Raw genomic sequence first — 12,780 nt, 5'->3', positions numbered from 1 at the left:
AATACTGGCACAGGACCTGGGTCCATACAGAAGGGCAGTTGCTTATATTTCTAAGCAATTGGATGCAGCAGCAAAAGGATGGCCAGGTTGCCTCAGAGTAGTGGCTGCAGTGGTACTGAACATTCAGGGAGCCCATAAGTTCACCCTGGGCCAGAAAATGACTGTGCTGGTGTCTCATACGGTATCCTCAGTACTGGAAACAAAGGGAGGCCACTGGCTTTCCCCACAACGGTTCCTGAAATACCAAGCTACCATGGTAGAACAAGATGATGTAGAGATAGTGGTGACTAACACTGTCAACCCAGCTTCTTTCCTTAGTGGGAACCAAGGAGAGCCGATTCATCATGATTGCCTGGAGACCATTGAAGCTACTTATTCCAGTAGCTCAGACCTAAAGGACACCCCTCTGGATGATGCGGAAACCTGGTTCACTGATGGAAACAGTTATGTCAGCGATGGAAAACGACATGCTGGGTATGCAGTCACCACATCCAGAGACTTAATTGAATCAGCACCATTAACAGCAGGTACCTCTGCACAGAAGGCGGAAATAATTTCCCTAACCCGTGCATTAGAATTTTCAAAAGGAAAGAGAATAAACATCTATACGGATTCATGATACGCATTTGGGGTAGTGCATGCTCATGGAGCTATTTGGAAAGAAAGAGGACTGTTAAATTCACAAGGGAAGAACATTAAACATGCACGAGAAATAATACAACTGCTGGAAGCAGTTCAACTGCCTGAAAAGGTGGCAATCATGCACATTAAGGCACATCAAAAGGTGAGCTCAGAATTGGAAGAGGGAAACGAGCTGGCAAAAGAAGCAGCAAAAGGTGAGGTGATAGTGGAAGGAGCCCTGATTGCCAATGGCCAAATCTCCCTTGAAGGTCAGCCAGTGTACAATAAAAAGGACAAAGAGCTAATTGAAGACCAAAAGGGAACATATAACCAAGAGGGATGGGCTATTACAGAAGGAGGGAAATTGGTTATCCCCTCCCATTTACTGTGGCCATTAGTAAGAGAAGAACATCAGAAAACACACTGAGGAATTGATGCTTTGTAAAATTACTTGATTGGAAAGATCATTGCCAGGAATTTATATGCCACTATCACCCAAGTGGCCCAGCAGTGTGAACTTTGCCTCCAGACTAACCCTAAGAATACCCCTAAACCAAAACTTGGCCAAATTGGAAAGGGCCATGGACCCAGTCAGCAGTGGCAAATTGATTTTTCGGAATTACCAAGAAAAGGGGGGTATCGATATTTGTTGGTGCTAACAGATACCTTTTCAGGATGGCCAGAAGCTTTCCCCACCAGAACTGCCAAAGCCCGGGAGGTAACCAAGGTGTTACTGCAAGAAATAATACCACGCTTTGGAGTTCCAGCCACAGTATCTTGAGACAGGGGACCGCATTTCATTTCAAAGATAGTCCAACAGATCAGTCAGCATCTGGGCATAAACTGGGAACTTCATACGCCATACAGTCCCCAGTCAAGTGGCCAAGTTGAAAAAAATGAATCATCTGATCAAACACCAAATTGTGAGGCTAGGGCAAGAGGCTAATTTACCTTGGCCCCAGTCCCTCCCGTTAGCATTGCTGCGAATTCGGACTAAGCCCAGAACTAAAGAAAAGCTAAGCCCCTTTGAAATGCTTTATGGGAGACCATATGGTGTACAAAAAGGGGTATCCACCCAAATTGGGGAAGAAAGGCTGACTGCGTACATGATAGCCTTAGGCACACAGCTTAGAAAAATTGAGAAACATGTGGCTGGAACTCAAAGCAGAGGGCTAGATGGGCCAGTGCATGACATACAACCTGGGGATTATGTATATGTCAAGTCTTTTACAGAAAAAACCTTGGAGCCGCAGTGGGAAGGACCGTTCCAAGTGCTTCTCGCCACTCTTACCACAATTAAGATCCAAGAGCAGAACGCCTGGATTCACCACTCCTGAGTGAAGAAAGCTCCTGAGGCCCCCTGGAAAGTAACACTGGGTGATAAAGAACTGAAACTAAAATTCACTCAAGCAAAATAAGTACATTGTGGTTGAGGATGTTCTATAATCTAAGTTGCAAGAGCTCAGCTGAGAAAATTGTTTGGTGCCTAATCATAATCACAATCCAAGAACTGGGAAATACCTCTAGCCAGAATGATACTGAATGGCCTTGGTCCCAAGCTTTCATTCAATACACTGGATGCATGGGAGAGTATTCTAATATAAAAGATTTAAGCCTATCAACTGTAGTCATGCACAAGGACCAAGTGTATAAAAGACAACAGTGGCAAAAACAGAAGCTGTGGTCTCTCCAAGGGACTATAGGAGAGGAAATTAGAATAGGATGTAGGCTGATTAATGGAACTGCTCATAAGAAGGCAATCCAAATTAGCGCTTCAACCACCCGCACAGGCAAACACACACAAGTTTGTAGTCGTTCAAGTGAATTGGACTGCTGGTATAATTTTACATTAGTACAAACTGTTGAGGTGATCTGTCTTTGGGCCCATGACAATATTGGGCTCTTCTTCAAGTTTAAAATAAATGCCACTAAACCCATTACAACTTATACTAGCACCCCAGCCCAAACCCCAATCACACCAACGAGGTTTGGACCCAAAATTTATGAAATAGGCCCATATGTAATAAGGGACATGGGCCAGCAGCAATTGCTATTTAATCCAAAGTGGTCCCTTAAGCGTGTTGAACTACTAATGCAAACTAGCATCTCTGAAGTTCAACCAGCCTGCTCTTCCTTCCTAAAGACATCCTTTGAAGGCTGGACAACATGGTTGCAAAGGCAGACATACATCAGGAGTGGAATGCAAAGGGATCTGACTGGAATATTGGGGACAGGGCTAGGAGTTCTAAATGGAATTGATTCTGAAATATTAATGAATAAATTTGCCACAGCAACAAGTTATCTAACTAAATTAGAACAACCCTTACAATCATTTTTGTTGGCATTGGGAGCAAGTCAATGGCAGGTTTCAAAAGTGTTGCCAAGTTGGGAAAAAGCAGAGGACCGAGACCATAGGTTAATCATAGATGCACTTGGTATGGCTCAGAATAATGTATCTTTGGCTTTCAGCTGTATACAGGCACAACTGTGGCTGCAATCAACAGCTGCATTGATTATAAGAGAAAGAAGTGAAGGAGTCTTTCCAATGGAAATCCGAAAAGCTGTCTGGGAAAATGCTACTCAATTTGAAAAGAATTTTCAATCCTGGTGGACCTTGGTAAACTTCACTTATGATCCAATTGCCAGTATGGCTACTGCCTTTGTGCTCACCATTCGCAAGGCCACAGTTTATGTTATTCACCCCATTATAGCACTAGGGCTGAATCATGAAAGATTGGTGCTCTACCCTTCAGAACACAGAACGTGGGCACGGAGAGTGAATAAGAAATGGCAAACCGTGAATCTGGAATCCTGCATTACCAGAGAACAGCAGGGGTTCATTTGTGAAAGTAACACAATCGATGCTCGAGATATATGTCTTGATACTGAACAAAGTGTCTGTCATTTTGAAATCCATCCAAATACTAGTCAAGAAACCATTTGTATATATTGGTCAGGGTTGTGTATGCCTAAGGACTGCATGTGCTTATATAAAAATAGACAGGGATAATGTAACTTTGATTAGCAAGAATCAGTCTAACTTTTGTATTTGTAACTTCGTTAAAATTCTAGGGTGTGACTTTCTGTATTTGGCACCAGTTGTGTTCCGCCAGCTAGTTAAGTCTGACAATACAATATATCACAAGTTGTCACCCACACCTATTGGGATGAATCTCACTTTAATAAAACAATTAATCAATCATCAGGACCTTGTTAAAATTCTAAAAAGTATTCTGGAAACTGGGGAGAAAACCTTAATTACTGTTCATCATGACACAAAGGAAATAAATAAGGTTCTACAAAGAGTGAAACAAGATGCAAGTCACAATTGGTGGGACTCATTCTTTGGATGGTCACCCACCGCAACTGGGATCCTAAATACATTATGTCACCCCATCACTGTCTTACTAATATTAGTTAGTATAAGTTTAGTGGTGTCTTTTGTAATGCTTATTTGGAATTGGAAACTGTTACAAGTACCAATATTAACCTCTTTATCCCAATTACATGGCAAGGCATTGAGAGACACATATTGTAAAGACTGGAATTTGCACTAAATAAAAGAATTTACTACCTTATTGAAAAGGGGGGACTGAAACATGATCTTGGAAATTAGAGGATATTAATCATAGAAATTAGAAAAAGTTCATTAAAAGAGTAGGCATTCAGATGATGTATTGCTGCCCTTAGAAGTAGAAAAACAGAAGTATGTAGGAATGCAAGGATGCTTGATAAGAAGGAGAATGCTTACCCAAAGCAGGAGACAAGAATGCAAGTGAAACAAAGATACTAAGATAACAGGTGCCTTGCACCCCCGGGGACAGATAAAACTGACCTTACAGCTTGAACTATGACCAGAGCACCAGTGAGCATGCGCAAGGCGGCAGGGTCAAAAGTTCATCTCGAGAGGAGTCGAGAGGAAGACTTCTTCCTTCATCGCCGAGACCCCCTGAGACCACCGCCAGAGACAACTGCGCAGGCGCAAAAGACTTATGAGCTAATTAGCATACGAAGCAGAGGGGGGAGAGCCAAAGGATGAATATACATGAGGGTATTGTGAAACTCGATACATATGTAACATTCCAGAGGATAAAAAAAAAATGTAAAGTTAGCGAAGGGGCGCGTGCCTTTGAGAATTATCTCGCATTGCGCCCATGGCTGAATAAACCACATACCTACTTTAAAACTCACTCTGCCTCCGAGTTTTAGCGTCTTTTCCGCTCATCACTGTCACCCCTATGCACTTGGGGGTCACTTTGGGGTCCCTGGCATAGAGTACTCACGCCCTCTCTCGGGACCTCGGCTGGTCGGAACTGCAGCAAAGGAGTCCTTGGTCTTGGAACCAATTCATCTTGGTCTTCAGACGAATTTGTCAACTCCTTCCCTGGTTGTTGTGTTGTGCAAAAGGCGACAGTAGCAACCAGGGCAGTCAACTTTCCAAAAGCTTATAAAGTCCATGAGGGGAAATCCAGCTATGGCATGGGGTCTCAGACTGAACAGAAGGCCACCACATTGGATGCCAACTTATCAAAGGTACCAGGCTTCTGGGGTCAAATCCTGGCTAGCTCTGGACCCCAGTGTGTTACCCCAATAATGGACCAAAGGCAAAAGACAGAGGCGCTCTTCCTCCTCAGGACCACGGTCCCACTGCTTTGCTGTAGAACTCACCTCCCGAGCAGCAAAGATACCCCTGGCCACGTGTTCTAGGGTTTTATGCCCAGGGAAAAGGGGGCAGGGAGAGGGAAAGGAACTACAACCAATGGGAAATGACCCAGGGAGAGGGAGGGAGCATGGGGACGAATTGAATAAGGGATACCAAAACCCAGAGGGGGGTATGGAATATACCATGTGCAAAATATAACAAAACTACTTTTGTGTGCAAATACAACAAGCCACCCCATGTAATATAATATCAAAAATGAACAGTTTAGTGCACTGCAACAGGTGCACTGTAAAGCAAGTATCTCCTTGTATAAAAGATAATACTCAAAATGTTACAATCTTAGGCCAACTTCCCTTGGAATTCTGCCTAAAATATGCAGGTATAAAAATGACATATGGGCTTGCAATCAATGTTTTAAGTTTGAGATAACACAATTCATAGTCAGGTTACTCTAATCCTTATAACAGGTGCATGAGTACAAATGTGTTCCACATAGACACAGTATATTCAGTATATTCGTAACAATTTTTAACAGTTGTCCAACTCATCTGATTGGATTCTATATTAAATGAACCATTTGATATTGGGAGGAAGCTTGATATGATTAGAACTCTCTAGGGCAGAAAGATATTACAAAAAAGAAAGATTCATGATAAGGACACGTGATCGCAGTGCTCATGAAGTAATGATTCATTTTTACTGAGACATATTACAGATAGAAATTTCAGAAAAACTTTCCTTCCAAGTATATATCTTCTCTCACAGTTTTTTGCCTCCTTTTTTTCCATGTTTCACATGATAATGAAAGGACTTTTATTCTTCTCCTGCCCCAGTATATCCTGAATGCCTCCAAGGCATCATTCTTGGCATTATATTTTTTTTTCAGAACTTTTAACCTCAATTCAAAATTTAAGCTTTTCTGAACAGCCAAGTACTAGCCTGGAACCACCAGCTGGTGTTGATGAATGAAATGTCAGATTCTGGATGCAATCCCATCTGGTCTACTTGTTGAAAAGATTGTCCAAGATACTTCAGTCTTTTTCAGACAGTGACAATAATCCCAGATCTTTTTCCACGGGTGTCCCTTGACACCTCATTTAGCTCTACAGTTAGGGAATACTAGTGACTCAAAAGACTGCTCCAATAAGTTTTTAAAGTTAAAAAAATTTGAAAGGTCTCTGTTTCCAAGACCTTTATAAAACAATTTCTCAATTTTTTACATTGTCTATAGTAACAAGAGAGAATTTTTAAGGAGTTAAAGAGGAGTCAAGATCACCAGACAAATGGGTCTAATCAAAACTGACTGTGCCCACAGAAAAGAACAGTTTAACTGTCAGCTCATTTTTGTTGTTTTTCTTCTATTTCAATTTTGCAGGTCAGCATAGCAAATAGTATTGTTTTTGGACATCAAAAAGAATAAAAGAAAAAATTATCACTGTAGCATTTAGAGACTGATCCTGTTAGCTCCTGGGCTGAAAGCCTCTTTTAAAGGGCAAAACCTGTCGGAGTCCAGGACATCCCTCTGGCCACCCTGGAGGGTTTGGAGACTGGACAGGGGGGTCTGGGATCTGTACAAGGGGGTCAACCAGCCTCACACAGAGCCCAGGAGGACACTGCTTTTGATCCCTGGCCATGGGAGTGAATGCCCACATTGTAAGAAGAATAACAAGCCAAGAGAATTCAAAATAAGTAGTAGTTAGTTTATCACAGAGTGTGAATGTAGAATCCAGGATTTTTAATACATGGATTTGAAGAGGCAAGATGGAGGAATTGGGGAGTGGTCCTGTCCTCCTTGTTCTTGTCCTCATCTCCCATTTTCTGCTGAGTTGGATCACAAGGATTGCTTTAGAGTAGAAATGACATGTTAACATAGGTAGTAAGTATTGGTAAAATTTTGTAAATAAAAAGTACATTGTGGACGGTGGTTGGGTCAGGAAGACCGTACATAAAGTCCGGGACCCTCTGATCCGCCCAGTCTGCTGTGTGTCCTGCTCTGCTGGGGACGCCTTGCAGAGCTGAGAAAGAACTAAGAGATAATGAAAGAATAAACAACCTTGGAGACACAGACTGGCAGACTCAGTGTCTTCTTTGGCTCTGGCACGGGACCATTTGGGCAAGAAAAGCTCAAAAACCCTACATACCTCAGGGAACAGCAACCCCGAGGTGAATCTCAGGGAAAAGCAACCCCGAGAAAAACCTTCAGCTCCTTTTGATTTGATTAAGTGCACTAATCATCTGTTCAACTTGAGTGAGTGTGAGATCCAAGTACGAGCACTTCACAAGCTGCTCCCTGTCACTCTGACCAAAGCCACAGTAAAGTCAGGCTGACACCAGCACCTACTCAAGGCACCAAGGTGAGAAACTGCTCCTTGAGAACCAAGACAGCTCTCAGATAACAAGCCAACCTCCTGCTGCTGCTGCCACCTTTAACCAGGAGAGGGGACACAGAAAGTGACCAGCTCTATGGTCGAATAAACCACCTACTCTTGGAAGGAATTTCCTTTTCAACCATTGTGATTTGGCAAAAACAGCCCTGGGGACATTATGTCCTGACATTGTTGACAGGCATGAAAGTCCTCTGTATGTTTTTATTCCTAAGGAAACAAAATGTTAGCTCACATTCTCTACTAGGACCATAGCTAAAAAGTGCTGGTCTTTCTTTGGCTTTAGGATAAGAACTGTCACATATAACTTTATCTTTTGCTCATCCGACAGGAGCTGTAACTGCTCATTCTTCTACTTTTGTCTTCCTTAAGCAACTTTTGATCCTCCTGCCTGATAACCTTCTTCTGTTCCACTCCTACTCCAGAGATCTCACCACGTTTACCTTATTTACAGATTTGCCACAAGACTTTCCCCCCCACATAATGTCATATGAAAAGATGTGGAAAAAGAAAGGAAAAAGGTAGTTTTCTTCAAATGTTGAACAAAGGCTTTAATAGGAATAGAGAGAGAAAACACCTTCAAAGTTCTACTGTCTTTAGTTCTGCTTCACTAGAGGTGCCTCTGTCTAGAGTTTATCAATTTTCCTCCTGTTCAAATAAACAGTACACCTGTCCTCTTTTTGTATCTTCCAAAGACAGGGTGACTATATAGTACCTAAATTCAAAATAGACCAAGTCATATAGAAAAAAGGCATCTGTCATACAGACAAATCTTTTTTAAGCTTTGAACACTGGAATTAGGAGGTTTGGGGTGTTAATTACCTAAATACACAGAGGAGCACACAGCAAAGTATTCAGGTTTCTAAGTGAATGTCTAGTTCCCAATCAAATTCAATAGTACTTGTGAAAGTGTCAACAGTGACATAGAGCTACCTAAAATCCCTGTGTACCTACAGAGCACATGGATAGTCATTTATCTTTAGAAATGTAGTACGTAGCTCTCTTGTAAAGTTAATTCCTAATGTTTTTAATGACAAAGAACAAAATAAAATAAACTCCAAGTAAGAATATCACCCAACAGAAAGCCTGAATTATTTCTTATTTATTGAATGACCTCTAGGGGTCATTCATCACAGCTTTTACAGCAATTGAAATGCCAGTTCATAACATTATATGCATTTTTTGAGACATATAGAGCATGAGAATCATTTTCTTTTTCAAACTGTACATTTTGAATTTTTTATCTACCTCTGGCACTGCTAAAATCATATTTTATTTCACTTTATACAGTAAGCCCTTGGAACACTGCAGAAATTTTAAGCCAGAGTTCTAGCACCTGCATTGCCCCTTGCTGTTTTCTTTTTGCTAGCCAGTGCCTCCCTCAGTCTTTGAAATCTCTCTCAGCCTCTTTGAAATTTGCCAGAGACATCTGTCTGTCATCCAACACAGCTTTGAGTGTATTCTGTTTCCTTGAAAACCTGTGTTCAGCTTCTGATAACAACACTGTATTACCTGAAAAGGGCTGGCAACCATCATCTCGCACTGCTGGCCAAATAAGACCACTTCATTCTGAATACAGATGGCACACAGAGTGAGCTTATCTGTCTAAAGAGCAATCTCAGCAGGTGTAATACTTGCAATATAACTGGGAAGAGAGCTCTAATCCTCAGTATTGTGGGACATGAAAAGAAGTCTGAGTTAAACATTCAGCAATATGTCAGGAAACAAATGGTATTCTCATCACTCAGGGGTTTTACCAGCATTTCTGCTGATCTTTCTGTGGCTTCTTTAGACAGTTGGGCCAGATTTTTCTGCTGGACATGCATATGAGTCCAGATATTAAAGAATTTATTAAAATCTTTTGCTAAAGACAGAAAATAGATTCTGAGCAATAGCTCCTCTATCTCTATCTTTCTCAACTATGGGTGATATATACAGGACTTCTTATGTTTTATTTTTTATGTAAATGAGCATATCATATCTGCAACCCGAACTGCATTACAGGTGAAGTATCCACATGATAATTTTGTTTATCTCAGATGTCACAATTAGACACGAAAATAAAGATGCTTGACTGTTATGATTTTCGGATGGCACAGAAATAACAACATGACTCTCGATATGATGGTGAAAATGAGAGCAAACTTTATTCTTCTAAATTCTACTTTTATAGAATAGTTCGGTACAAAGAACATGATTGGTTATTAGTCTACACCCTTTTATAAACATCTTTTTCCAGTAAACATGTTGGAAAAACACCGCCTGCAGATGGTTCCTCACTTCCCAAGGTTTGTTTGAATTCCTCCTTAAGATTCTCCCAGGCCAGAATGAGAAAGTTGCTCGCCTGCCTGTCCTAGGTTACAATGTAAGATGTGCCCAACCTATGTATTCTATCACCATCTTCAGGAGCTGTTGAAACTAGGTGGGGCAGTGTTTCCCTTGACCCCTCCCTCTGGACTATCTTCTGTTAATGGGCCATCAAGGCCTCACTCCATGACTCATAGGTAACTCCCTCTGGGAGCTATCTCTGTTTAATGGGCAATCAAGGACTCACTGCATGACTCATAGAATGAGATCAACCCATTGTGAGATGCTCCACCCAGGGGGAGGAGCCAAGCATTCCCACCTGGATATAATCTGGGATTTGGGACAGCACAGGAGGCCTTACCCACTGGATTCCCAGAGGAGAAGAGCTACCAGACCTTTCTACAGGATCACTGCTTCAACAAGACTGCTTCATCTGGACTGCTACCACCACCCTAACTAACAGGGTGTCAGGTTGTATTCTGACTCTGTCAGTGGGGGGTTTTTTTGTGCTATTGCTTTTATTTTATTTTATTGTAAATTTTTTTTTCCTCTCCCTCCTATTAAATTGTATTTCTGCCTTGGAGTCTCTCACTGGTTTTGCTTTCAAACCAGCACACTGCCTTTCACACAGACACTGGCAGAGCCTGAAGCCTAAATTCAGACCAGTTGTCTGCACCCATATCTCCCCCTTTTTGTTTTTGGCTGAGGGCGGCGTCTGTGTCTGTGTCCTCTCCTGCAGGGCCCTTGCAAGAAAAGGACAAACACAACACCAGAAGTCCCTTTAGTAATCTAACAATCACTAAATAAAACTTCCATTGGACACCGATTTAAAATGGTCAGGGAAGTTCTCTGGCATTACTCTCAGACGCTTTACAATCACATCCATGCACCAGCGTCAAGCCTAACTATTTACTAATTCTAATACAGAAAACAAAACGTCATTAGCCTGCTCAAAAATAGCAGTCTAATTCGTCACTATCCATCACTCTAGAAGTCATCCTTTCAGATAACATGGGCTTTTCCTGCTTTGATCAACACCTGCAACCACAAACTGGTTTATTTTTCCAATTTTGATAATTTATGACTGGGCAGATGATAAGCAATCTGCCCTGAAGCCCATTGTGCTTTAAAATTTTCAATAATTTGGACAACTGGGTTACTGGGTTGACCCTTTTTTTTTTTTTTTTTTGGATGCAAAAATGCATGCAATGTTGAAGGGGCAGAGACCCATTGCAGCATGCACAGGATTGGACCATCATTCCCTCAGTTGGCCCATGATACCTGTATGATGTCACCTAGGAAAAAAGAATAATAAGAATAATAAAATTAATAAAAATATCAATAAAAAGATATCTGACTCAAAAAAAAAATCTACATGATCTCAATCAGCACAAGGCAAAACCACAAAGTGGTGAAAGAACATCCTTAATAACTATAAAACATACACCGAAGGCACGTGAAATATTACCTAAAATACAACTACATCTATGTAGGAAACTTAAATGAAGCAACATCTACTATAAAATAAAAACACATGAAAAGGAACAGTCCACTGAGCCAAGATGTTGATCCTTCTTGAAGTCTGGAGCAGGGAGTGACTCGAGGAAGATCAATGAAAACAGGAGCATGCTGCTGACACAGGACTTTGTTGTCTCCGTACCTTCCAACCACATGGTCATCTTTGCAGTCTATATGACAGCCACTAAGGCTATGCAATGTCCATTTTCACTCCTCAAAGGTGATGGGTAACACGACTGCTGAACCTGCTAATGATGAAACACAGGCACATCTTCTCCTTAAGTTAACAAACTTGTCAGGCTCCACTGCCCCAAACTGATAACTTGTCAGACTCCATTGTCTAAATTCAACATCCAGGTTTCAGAATTACTTTTTCTTCAGGTTCATAACATAAATGTTACATTGTTGCATGTTATCTTTTTGATAATAATTTTGATCAGCCCAGGAACTGCAAAAGCTGAAGTGCTTCTTCTCCAGTGACAACCTGTTCATCCTTCCCGGGCAGGAGTTCCAGGTTCACTCCAAAGATCAATTCAGCTATTATATTTAAAGGTCAAATTGCTGAGTCAAATAACTCATATGTAATTTTTTGCTAAAACATCTGGGCAAACAGGCAATTCCCATCCAGAGAGAGCCAAAGCATGGCCAGTGCCAAGCTCTAACTGTACAGGAATCCCTTACACCAAATTTTAAAACAAGATTATTAACAATCTAATGATGAAGACTAATATAATAATTGACACCTCCTGAATTTGTCAGGGTAGAGATGCTCTGAGCTCAGCAGGCTCTTGAGATGGTCTGTGACCAGGATTGGAACTGCATCCCAAACCGTCAGGACAGAGGGGGCATTCTTACAAACTCAGATAACCTTGTCTGGAAATCTGAAAATATTTTAAAAAAATCATGAATGCAAAACTAGCATAGACAGCTAGAAAACAAGGAAAAATTCTTGGGTGACACGTGTCTTATAGGCAATTATAGACAAATAGCAAAGTACATGAGAAGAAGAAGAAGCAGCAGCCGGCTATAGAACTGTGATAATAACTTTATCATATCAGTAAATTCACATCATATAATCAATATATCATTAATAAATATCTTAAAAACTGAGAAAAAACTTAAAACTCATAACTGATATTTATATATAGAATTATTAATAATACTTGTGTTATCTGCAAAATGCAAGAGGTTGCTTATTTGTTTTTTCTTTTTCTTTTCATTTTTCTTCTATTGTGAACAGGCATTTAAAGCTCCAGTTCTATTCACTGGAGACGCCTCGACAAGAAA

The sequence above is a fragment of the Prinia subflava genome (assembly GCF_021018805.1).
Source record: "Prinia subflava isolate CZ2003 ecotype Zambia chromosome W unlocalized genomic scaffold, Cam_Psub_1.2 scaffold_37_NEW, whole genome shotgun sequence".
NCBI lineage: Eukaryota > Metazoa > Chordata > Aves > Passeriformes > Cisticolidae > Prinia > Prinia subflava.
This window is presented reverse-complemented; position numbering follows the sequence as displayed.